Genomic DNA, 9,740 nt, shown 5'->3' on the forward strand with positions numbered 1-9,740 from the left:
AGACAGGTAGCAGGTGAGCGCTCCCAGGTGAGCGGGCAAGAGTCTCTGGACAGGCAGGTGGTCACGGCAAGTGACGGCAGAGCCTCCAGGTAGGCTAGCAGGCAGGTAGCAGGTGAGCGCTCCCAGGTGAGCGGGCAGGAGTCTCTGGACAGGCAGGTGGTCACGGCAAGTGACGGCAGAGCCTCCAGGTAGGCTAGCAGGCAGGTAGCAGGTGAGCGCTCCCAGGTGAGCGGACGGGCAGATCCATAGACAGACTGACAGGTGCTGGAAGGCAGACTATCGGACCGCAGGAATGCAAGCAGATAGACAGGAATCAGGTAGGTATCAAGCAGAGATCTGGCAGGTAACTGGCAGGTATCTGGTAACGGGACCTGAGGGCTGAAGCAGAGTTGAAAGGCTTTGCAACAACATTGCTCGGGCACCTCCATTTTGGAGGAGGTGCCTTATATATGGTGAGATCCTCCGGCCATTGGCCGGGGACTCCTTAGGACGACGCATGCGGCCCCTTCAAGAGAGGGGGAGCGCGCGCGCGCCCTAAGCACCACAGAGGCCGGGAAGCAGCGCGCGCTGCCAGCAGAGCGGGAGGAAGCCGCCGGGCACGGAGCGGAGAGGTGAGGGGAACGGCGTCCCTGCCTAGCAGGAGGCAGGGACGCCGACGCTACAGTACCCCCCCCCTTTTTTAGGCCGGAGAGAAATTTATCAAGGATGAGAGGGGCATGGATGTTCTCCCGGGGCTCCCATGCTCTCTCCTCAGGACCAAACCCCTTCCAATCCACTAGAAAAAAGGACTTTCCTCTTACCCTTTTGTTGGCCAGAATGTTCTCTACCTGAAACTCGTTTTCAGCGGAAACCGGAGCAGGAGGCGTACCTGTAGACTTGGAGAAAGAGTTAAGTACCACGGGCTTGAGTAGAGATACATGGAAGGAGTTAGGAATCCGCAAATTGGCCGGGAGTTTCAATTTATAGGCCACCGGGTTGATTTGTTTGATAACTTCCAGTGGGCCGATGAACCGAGGCCCTAACTTGTAGGAAGGAATCTTGAGCCGGACATATTTGGACGAGAGCCAGACCTTATCTCCAGGACGGAATTGTGGTGGATCCAGACGTCTTTTGTCAGCCTGTTTTTTCATCCGCTCGGATGACTGAAGAAGTGCGGATCTGGTACTTTCCCAAATGGAGGAAAATTCGTTAACGAGAGATTCCGCAGCCGGATTGTCCACCGAGGTGGAGACGGGAAACGGAATCCGAGGATGCTGACCGAAGACTACAAAAAACGGGGATTTGGAGGAAGATTCGCTCTCGTGATTATTGTAAGAAAATTCGGCCCACGGTAAAAGATCCACCCAGTCGGAATGGTGAGCATTAACAAAGTGCCGGAGGTAACTGGTTAAAATTTGGTTGATCCGTTCTACTTGGCCATTGGACTGTGGGTGATAAGCAGAAGAAAAGTCCAAGGTGACCCCCAGCAGTTTACACATGGCTCGCCAAAAACGAGAGGTGAACTGAACCCCTCGGTCGGATACGATGTGGAGAGGAAGACCATGAAGACGGAAGACATGATGGAAAAAGTCTTTTGCTAATTCTGATGCAGACGGGAGACCCGGCACGGGAATAAAGTGAGCCATTTTGGAAAAGCGGTCAGCGACCACCCATATGACCGTACAACCGGCAGAGACAGGGAGGTCCGTTATAAAGTCCATAGCTATATGCTGCCACGGGGCAGCAGGTACAGGAAGAGGAAGGAGACGGCCGGCTGGCAGATGTCTCGGAACCTTGTTGCGGGCGCAGGACACACAGGCTGAAACAAAGTCTATTACGTCCTTGTGCAGGGTAGGCCACCAGTAATGCCGGGTAATAAGCTGGAGGGTCTTTTTCTGACCAGCGTGGCCAGCTAGCTTGGACGAGTGTCCCCAGTGTAGAACCTTCTCACGATCAGGAACAGTTACGAACGTCTTACCGGGTGGAAGACGATTTAGATTCACGGGGGCCACCTGCATTACTTTGGTGGGGTCGATGATGTGTTTAGGCTCCTCCTCAAGATCAGAGGCCAAAAAGGATCGGGATAAGGCATCAGCTTTGATGTTTTTGTCAGCCGGGCAAAAATGAAAAACAAGGACCACCGGGCTTGGCGCGGGTTAAGTCTCTGGGCACTCTGGAGGTAAGCCAAGTTCTTGTGGTCCGTGTAAATTATTACCGGGTGAAGAGCCCCCTCGAGCAGGTAACGCCACTCCTCCAGTGCCAGCTTAATGGCCAACAATTCTCGGTCTCTTATAGAATAATTGCGCTCAGAAGAGGAGAAGAGTTTGGAGAAGAAGCCGCAGGTTACCATTCTTCCGGAAGACGACTTTTGGGTAAGTACTGCTCCGGCTCCGGAGGAGGAAGCGTCGACTTCTAGAAAGAATTGTTTGTTGTCGTCCGGACGATGCAGCACAGGGGCAGAGGAAAAAGCTCGTTTTAAGGAAAGGAAGGCCTCCTCTGCTTCGGGCGGCCATTCTCTGGGATTAGCGCCCTTACGGGTGAGCGCCGACATAGGGGCAGTCCGGGAAGAGAAGTGCAGAATGAAGAGGCGGTAGTAGTTGGCGAAGCCCAGGAACCGCTGAATAGCCTTCAACCCCTCTGGTCGGAGCCACTTCTGGATGGCAGACAGATTCTCAGGATCCATTTGTAGGCCAGAAACGGAAGCGAGGTCTGCTCAAAGAGGCACTACTCATATTTAGCGTAGAGGTGGTTCTGCCTGAGCCTGAGCAGGACCTGACGAACGTCCCTCTGGTGAGTGAGAAGATCCGGAGAGAAGACCAAGATGTCGTCCAGGTACACCACCACGCAGGAGTAGAGAAGGTCACGGAAGATGTCATTGACCAACTCTTGAAAGACGGCGGGAGCGTTACAGAGACAGAAGGGCATTACAAGGTATTCATAGTGGCCGTCCCGGGTGTTGAATGCAGTCTTCCATTTATCCCCCTGACGGATACGGACCAGATTATACGCCCCACGGAGGTCCAGCTTGGTGAAGATTCGAGCCCCCCTCAGACGGTCAAATAATTCAGGAATGAGCGGAAGGGGGTATTTATTCTTCACTGTGATCTGGTTAAGGCCTCTATAGTCTATACAGGGACGGAGTGAACCGTCCTTCTTTTTGATGAAGAAGAAGCCTGCTCGCGCCGGGGAGGTAGATTTCCGGATAAATCCCCGGGCCAGATTCTCCTCAATATATTCAGACATGGACCGGGTCTCAGCAGCGGACAAAGGGTAAATACGCTCACGGGGAGGAGTAGCGCCGGGCATCAGGTCAATTGGGCAGTCGTATGGTCTATGAGGGGGTAATGTCTCTGCTTCTCTTTTATTAAAGACGTCCGCAAAAGACCAATAGGGAACCGGTAGGCCGGGTAGATTGGCTGGGGTAGGAGAAGGACGAGCAGGATGAACGGGAACTAAACAAGTCTTATGGCAGTCCTGTCCCCAGCGAAGAACTTCTCCGGTCTGCCAATCAAGCACGGGTGCGTGTCTCTGGAGCCAAGATAGGCCTAGCAAGAGGGCGTGAGAGAGTCCAGGCAGAACATGGAAGAAGATGCTCTCAGAGTGCAGCATTCCCACCTGCAGAGTTATGGATTCGGTGATGAGTTGGATTGGATGAGGTAAGAGGCCCCCATCCACGGCGGCGACAGATAAGGGTACAGCCAGAGGTTTGGTGGGAATGCGGTATTTCTCTACCAGGGACTGAGAAATGAGATTTCCGGCAGCTCCAGAGTCAAGTTGAGCCAGTTCAAAATAACGATTCTCCCCGCAGATGATAGAGACCGACAGCATTAGAGATGGAGAGGGTTTATTTCTGTCTAGGGAGACATCTCTGAGCGATCCTAGACACAGGCGTTTCCCGACCTCTCCGGACAGGAACGGATCCGGTGCTCCTTACTGCCACAGTAGAAGCAGCTCCCCTCGGCGCGGCGTAATTCCTGACGGGTCTTGACCATCTTGGTATGGTCGACCTGCATAGGCTCGGGTGAGTGCACCGGGGGAGTAACGGAGGAAGTGACGGGTCTCTGGAAGGTAGGGGCAAGGCGTGGAAACCTCCTCTCATGGGTGGCCTCTTTGTTGCGCTCCTGGAACCGGATGTCAATCCGGGTGGCAAGTGTAATTAAGTCGTTGAGAGTGGTAAGAATGTCCCGACCGGCGAGTTCATCTTTAATACGGCCGGACAGACCCTCCCAGAAGACGGACACCAGGGCGTCGTTATCCCAGGCAAGCTCTGAAGCCAGGGTACGGAACCGTATGGCATATTGGCCCACGGTGAGACTTCCTTGGCGGAGGCGCAGCAGAGAAGAGGCGGATGAGGTCCTCCGTCCTGGTTCGTCGAAGACCTTCCGGAAAGCCGTGAGAAAGGCTGGCAGGTTGGACACCAAGGGGTCTCCTCTCTCCCATAGAGGATTTAGCCAAACCAGCGCCTCCCCCGTGAGATGGGACATGATGAAGGCTACTTTGGCGCGGTCGGTGGAAAACTGGTGTGCCAACAGTTCGAAGTGCAGAGTGCACAGGTTAATGAAGCCCCGTGCCTGACCGGGATCTCCGCCAAAACGAGGCGGGGCGGAGAGGCGGGGACCGGGAAGAGATGCCATGGAATTGATGGGCAGCGACGCTGCCGGGGTAGGAGTCGTGCGACTGGAAGCAGGTCCCGAAGAGGTAGTCAGTGTGTCCAGGCGGGAGTTAACACTACGCAGGTGGCTCAGGATGGACTCCTGTTGGGACCTCTGACGGGAAAGTTCATGACATAGGTCCGAGAGCGAGGGAGCTTGGGTGCCACCGGGTTCCATGGCCCGAGCAAACTGTAACGGGTCTGGGAGGTGGAACCTCAGAGCAACTATACAAAGGGGCAGTCCTTGTAAGGAAGCGGGTGGCTCCCAGGGAAGGCGGGCAGGTAGTCACGGCAAGTGACAGGGACAGTCTCTGGGTACAAGGGCAGGAGGTCACGGCAAGTGACGGGGACAGTCTCTGGGTAGAAGGGCAGGAGGTCACGGCAAGTGACGGGGACAGTCTCTTGACAGGCGGATGGTCACGGCAAGTGACAGCAGGGTAGGAGTCTCTAGACTGGCAGGTGGTCACGGCAAGTGACGGCTGAGCCTCCAGGTAGGCTAGCAGGCAGGTAGCAGGTGGGCGCTCCCAGGTGAGTGGGCAAGAGTCTCTGGACAAGCAGATGGTCACGGCAAGTGACGGCTGAGCCTCCAGGTAGGCTAGCAGGCAGGTAGCAGGTGGGCGCTCCCAGGTGAGTGGGCAAGAGTCTCTGGACAGGCAGGTGGTCACGGCAAGTGACGGCAGAGCCTCCAGGTAGGCTAGCAGACAGGTAGCAGGTGGGCGCTCCCAGGTGAGCGGGCAAGAGTCTCTGGACAGGCAGGTGGTCACGGCAAGTGACGGCTGAGCCTCCAGGTAGGCTAGCAGACAGGTAGCAGGTGAGCGCTCCCAGGTGAGCGGGCAAGAGTCTCTGGACAGGCAGGTGGTCACGGCAAGTGACGGCAGAGCCTCCAGGTAGGCTAGCAGGCAGGTAGCAGGTGAGCGCTCCCAGGTGAGCGGGCAGGAGTCTCTGGACAGGCAGGTGGTCACGGCAAGGGACGGCAGAGCCTCCAGGTAGGCTAGCAGGCAGGTAGCAGGTGAGCGCTCCCAGGTGAGCGGACGGGCAGATCCATAGACAGACTGACAGGTGTTGGAAGGCAGACAGTCGGACCGCAGGAATGCAAGCAGATAGACAGGAATCAGGTAGGTATCAAGCAGAGATCTGGCAGGTAACTGGTAGGTATCTGGTAACGGGACCTGAGGGCTGAAGCAGAGTTGAAAGGCTTTGCAACAACATTACTCGGGCACCTCCATTTTGGAGAAGGTGCCTTATATATGGTGAGATCCTCCGGCCATTGGCCGGGGACTACTTAGGACGACGCGCGCGGCCCCATTAAGAGAGGGGGAGCACGCGCCCTAAGCACAGAGGCCGGGAAGCAGCGCGCGCTGCCAGCAGAGCGGGAGGAAACCGCCGGGCACGGAGCGAAGAGGTGAGGGGAACGGCGTCCCTGCCTAGCAGGAGGCAGGGACACCAACGCTACACTGGCCTGGTTTTAAAATAAACCTATCTTCCAAGATCTGCGTGAAAGGAGGACTTGATGATTGGGCCTGGATGTCACTGACCCTACAAGCTGATGTAAAAGCTACTAGGAGGGCAGTTTTTGACTAGAGAATCTTGACCGAGACTGACTCTATGGGTTCAAAGGGAGACTCTGTCAGGGCCTAGAGCAAGCCCTGATAAATCGTGAAATAACCATGAGTGGAGAAAAAGTTTTTTTTGTTATCATTCATATTCTCTGAAACAAGGCCAAGAAAGGAAAAATTCTCCCGGGGTATGTAAACTTTTTATATATTATATTATATGTCTGGTATCTGTATCACCTGGTATCTACTTTATTCATTGTCTATGGAGCTGATGGAAATAGCCGAGCGCAGCACTCAGCAGCTCTATAGATTATGAAGAGAGAAGAGGCCAAGCAGGCACAACTTTGCTCCATTCAGGACGAGACTACTGAGCCCTGTTCCCCAAATCGCTGGGGGGGACCAGTGTTCGAATCCCCAGTGATCAGCAAGTTATCCACGATCTGATGGACAGGGGATAACGTGATTATTTGGTGAATAACCCTTGAAAGAGCCAGGTTTATTCTCCAATTCTTTACAATTACAGTATCATACATGAACAGAAAACAAATATGTTCACACACAAACATAAACACACTCACATACAGGTGCATCTCACTAAATTAGAATATCATCAAAAAGTTAATTTATTTCAGCTCTCCAATACAAAAAGTGAAACTCATATATTATATAAAGTCATTACACACAGAGTGATCTATTTCCAGTGTTTATTTCTGTTAATGTTGATGACTATGGCTTACAGCCAATGAAAACACAAAAGTCATTAACTCAGTAAATTAGAATAATTAACAAACAACACCTGCAAAGGCTTCCTAAGCGGTTAAAAAGGTCCCTTAGTCTGTTTCAGTAGGCTCCACAATCATGGGGAAGACTGCTGACTTGACAGCTATCCAGAAGGCAGTCATTGACACTAAGTAAATGCAAAGTACATTTTGCATTTCATTTGGAAATCAAGGTCCCAGAGTCTGGAGGAAGAGTGGAGAGGCCACAATCCAAGCTGCTTGAGGTCTAGTGTGAAGTTTCCACAATCAGTGATGGTTTGGGGAGCCATGTCATCTGCTGGTGTAGGTCCACTGTGTTTTATCAAGACCAAAGTCAGCGCAGCCTTCTACCAGGAAATTTTAGAGCACTTCATGCTTCCCTCTGCCGACAAGCTTTATGGAGATGGAAATTTCATTCTCCAGCAGGACTTGGCACCTGTCCACACTGCCAAAAGTACCAATACCTGGTTTACAAACAACAGTATCACTGTGCTTGATTGGCCAGCAAACTTGTCTGACCTTAACCCCATAGAGAATCTATGGGGTATTGTCAAGAGGAAGATGAGAAGCACAAGACCCAACAATGCAGACGAGCTGAAGGCTGCTATCAAAGCAACCTGGGCTTCCATAACACCTCAGCAGTGCTACAGGCTGATCGCCTCCATGCCAAGCCGCATTGATGCAGTAATTGATGCAAAAGGAGCCCCGACCAAGTATTGAGTGCAGTTACTGAACATACATTTCAGTAGGCCAACATTTCAGATTTTAAAAACATTTTTCAAGCTGGTGTTATGAAGTATTCTAATTTACTGAGATAATGACTTTTGTGTTTTCATTGGCTGTAAGCCATAATCATCAACATTAACAGAAATAAACACTTGAAATAGATCTCTTTGTTTGTAATGACTCTATATAATATATGAGTTTCACTTTTTGTATTGAAGAACTGAAATAAATTAACTTTTTGATGATATTCTAATTTAGTGAGATGCACCTGTTTATTACATATATACACACACAAACTGTACATACATACACATATACCACACAAATACAGTACAGACCAAGAGTTTGGACACACCTCATTTAAAGATTTTTCTATATTTTCCTGACTATGAAAATTGTACATTCACACTGAAGGCATCAAAACTATGAATTAACACATGTGGAATTATATACTTAACAAAAAAGTGTGAAACAACTGAAAATATGTCTTATATTCTAGGTTCTTCAAGGTAGCCACCTTTTGCTTTGATGACTGATTTGCACACTCCTGGCAATCTCTTGATGAGCTTCAAGAGGTAGTCACCGGAAATGGTCTTCCAACAATCTTGAAGGAGTTCCCAGAGATGCTTAGCACTTGTTGGCCCTTTTGCCTTCACTCTGCGGTCCAGCTCACCACAAACCATCTCGATTGCGTTCAGGTCTGGTGACTGTGGAGGCCAGGTCATCTAACATAGCACCCCATCACTCTCCTTCTTGGTCAAATAGCCCTTACACAGCCTGGAGGTGTGTTTGGGGTCATTGTCCTGTTGAAAAATAAATGATGGTCCAACTAAACGCAAACCGGATGAAATAGCATGCCGCTGCAAGATGCTGTGGTAGCCATGCTGGTTAAGTGAGCCTTCAATTTTGAATAAATCCCCAACAGTGTCACCAGCAAAGCACCCCTACACCATCACACCTCCTCCTCCGTGCTTCACGGTGGGAACCAGGCATGTAGAGTCCATGCGTTCACCTTTCCTGCGTCACACAAAGACACGGTGGTTGGAACCAAAGATCTCAAATTTGGACTCATCAGACCAAAGCACAGATTTCCACTCATCTAATGTACATTCCTTGTGTTCTTTAGCCCAAACAAGTCTCTTCTGCTTGTTGCCTGTCCTTAGCAGTGGTTTCCTAGCAGCTATTTTACCATGAAGGCCTGCTGCACAAACTCTCCTTTTAACAGTTGTTGTAGAGATGTGTCTGCTGCTAGAACTCTGTGTGGCATTGACCTGGTCTCTAATCTGAGCTGCTGTTAACCTGCGATTTCTGAGGCTGGTGACTCGGATAAACTTATCCTCAGAAGCAGAGGTGACTCTTGGTCTTCCTTTCCTGGTGCGGTCCTCATGTGAGCCAGTTTCTTTGTAGCACTTGATGGTTTTTGCAACTACACATGGGGATACTTTCAAAGTTTGCCCAATTTTTCGGACTGACTGACCTTCATTTCTTAAAGTAATGATGGCCACTCGTTTTTCTTTACTTAGCTGCTTTTTTCTTTCCATAATACAAATTCTAACAGTCTATTCAGTAGGACTATCAGCTGTGTATCCACCAGACTTCTGCACAACACAACTGATGGTCCCAACCCCATTTCTAAGGCAAGAAATCCCACTTATTAAACCTGACAGGGCACACCTGTGAAGTGAAAACCATTTCCGGTGACTACCTCTTGAAGCTCATCAAGAGAATTCCAAGAGTGTGCAAAGCAGTCATCAAAGCAAAAGGTGGCTACTTTGAAGAACCTAGAATATAAGACATATTTTCAGTTGTTTCACACTTTTTTGTTAAGTACATCATTCCACGTGTTAATTCATAGTTTTGAGGCCTTCGGTGTGAATGTACAATTTTCATAGTCATGAAAATACAGAAAAATCTTTAAATGAGAAGGTGTGTCCAAACTTTTGATCTGTACTGTACATACACATATATCGTACATACATACACAGATATATACACACACATGTACTAATCTATGATCTTAGGTGTTTGAATGAGCTGTGTAGGAGGTCAGCCAGATAGTTCAGAGATCAG

The sequence above is a fragment of the Phyllobates terribilis genome, unplaced genomic scaffold (assembly GCF_046119375.1).
Source record: "Phyllobates terribilis strain yellow unplaced genomic scaffold, ASM4611937v1 Scaffold_5__5_contigs__length_657084704, whole genome shotgun sequence".
Classification (NCBI taxonomy): Eukaryota; Metazoa; Chordata; class Amphibia; order Anura; family Dendrobatidae; genus Phyllobates; species Phyllobates terribilis.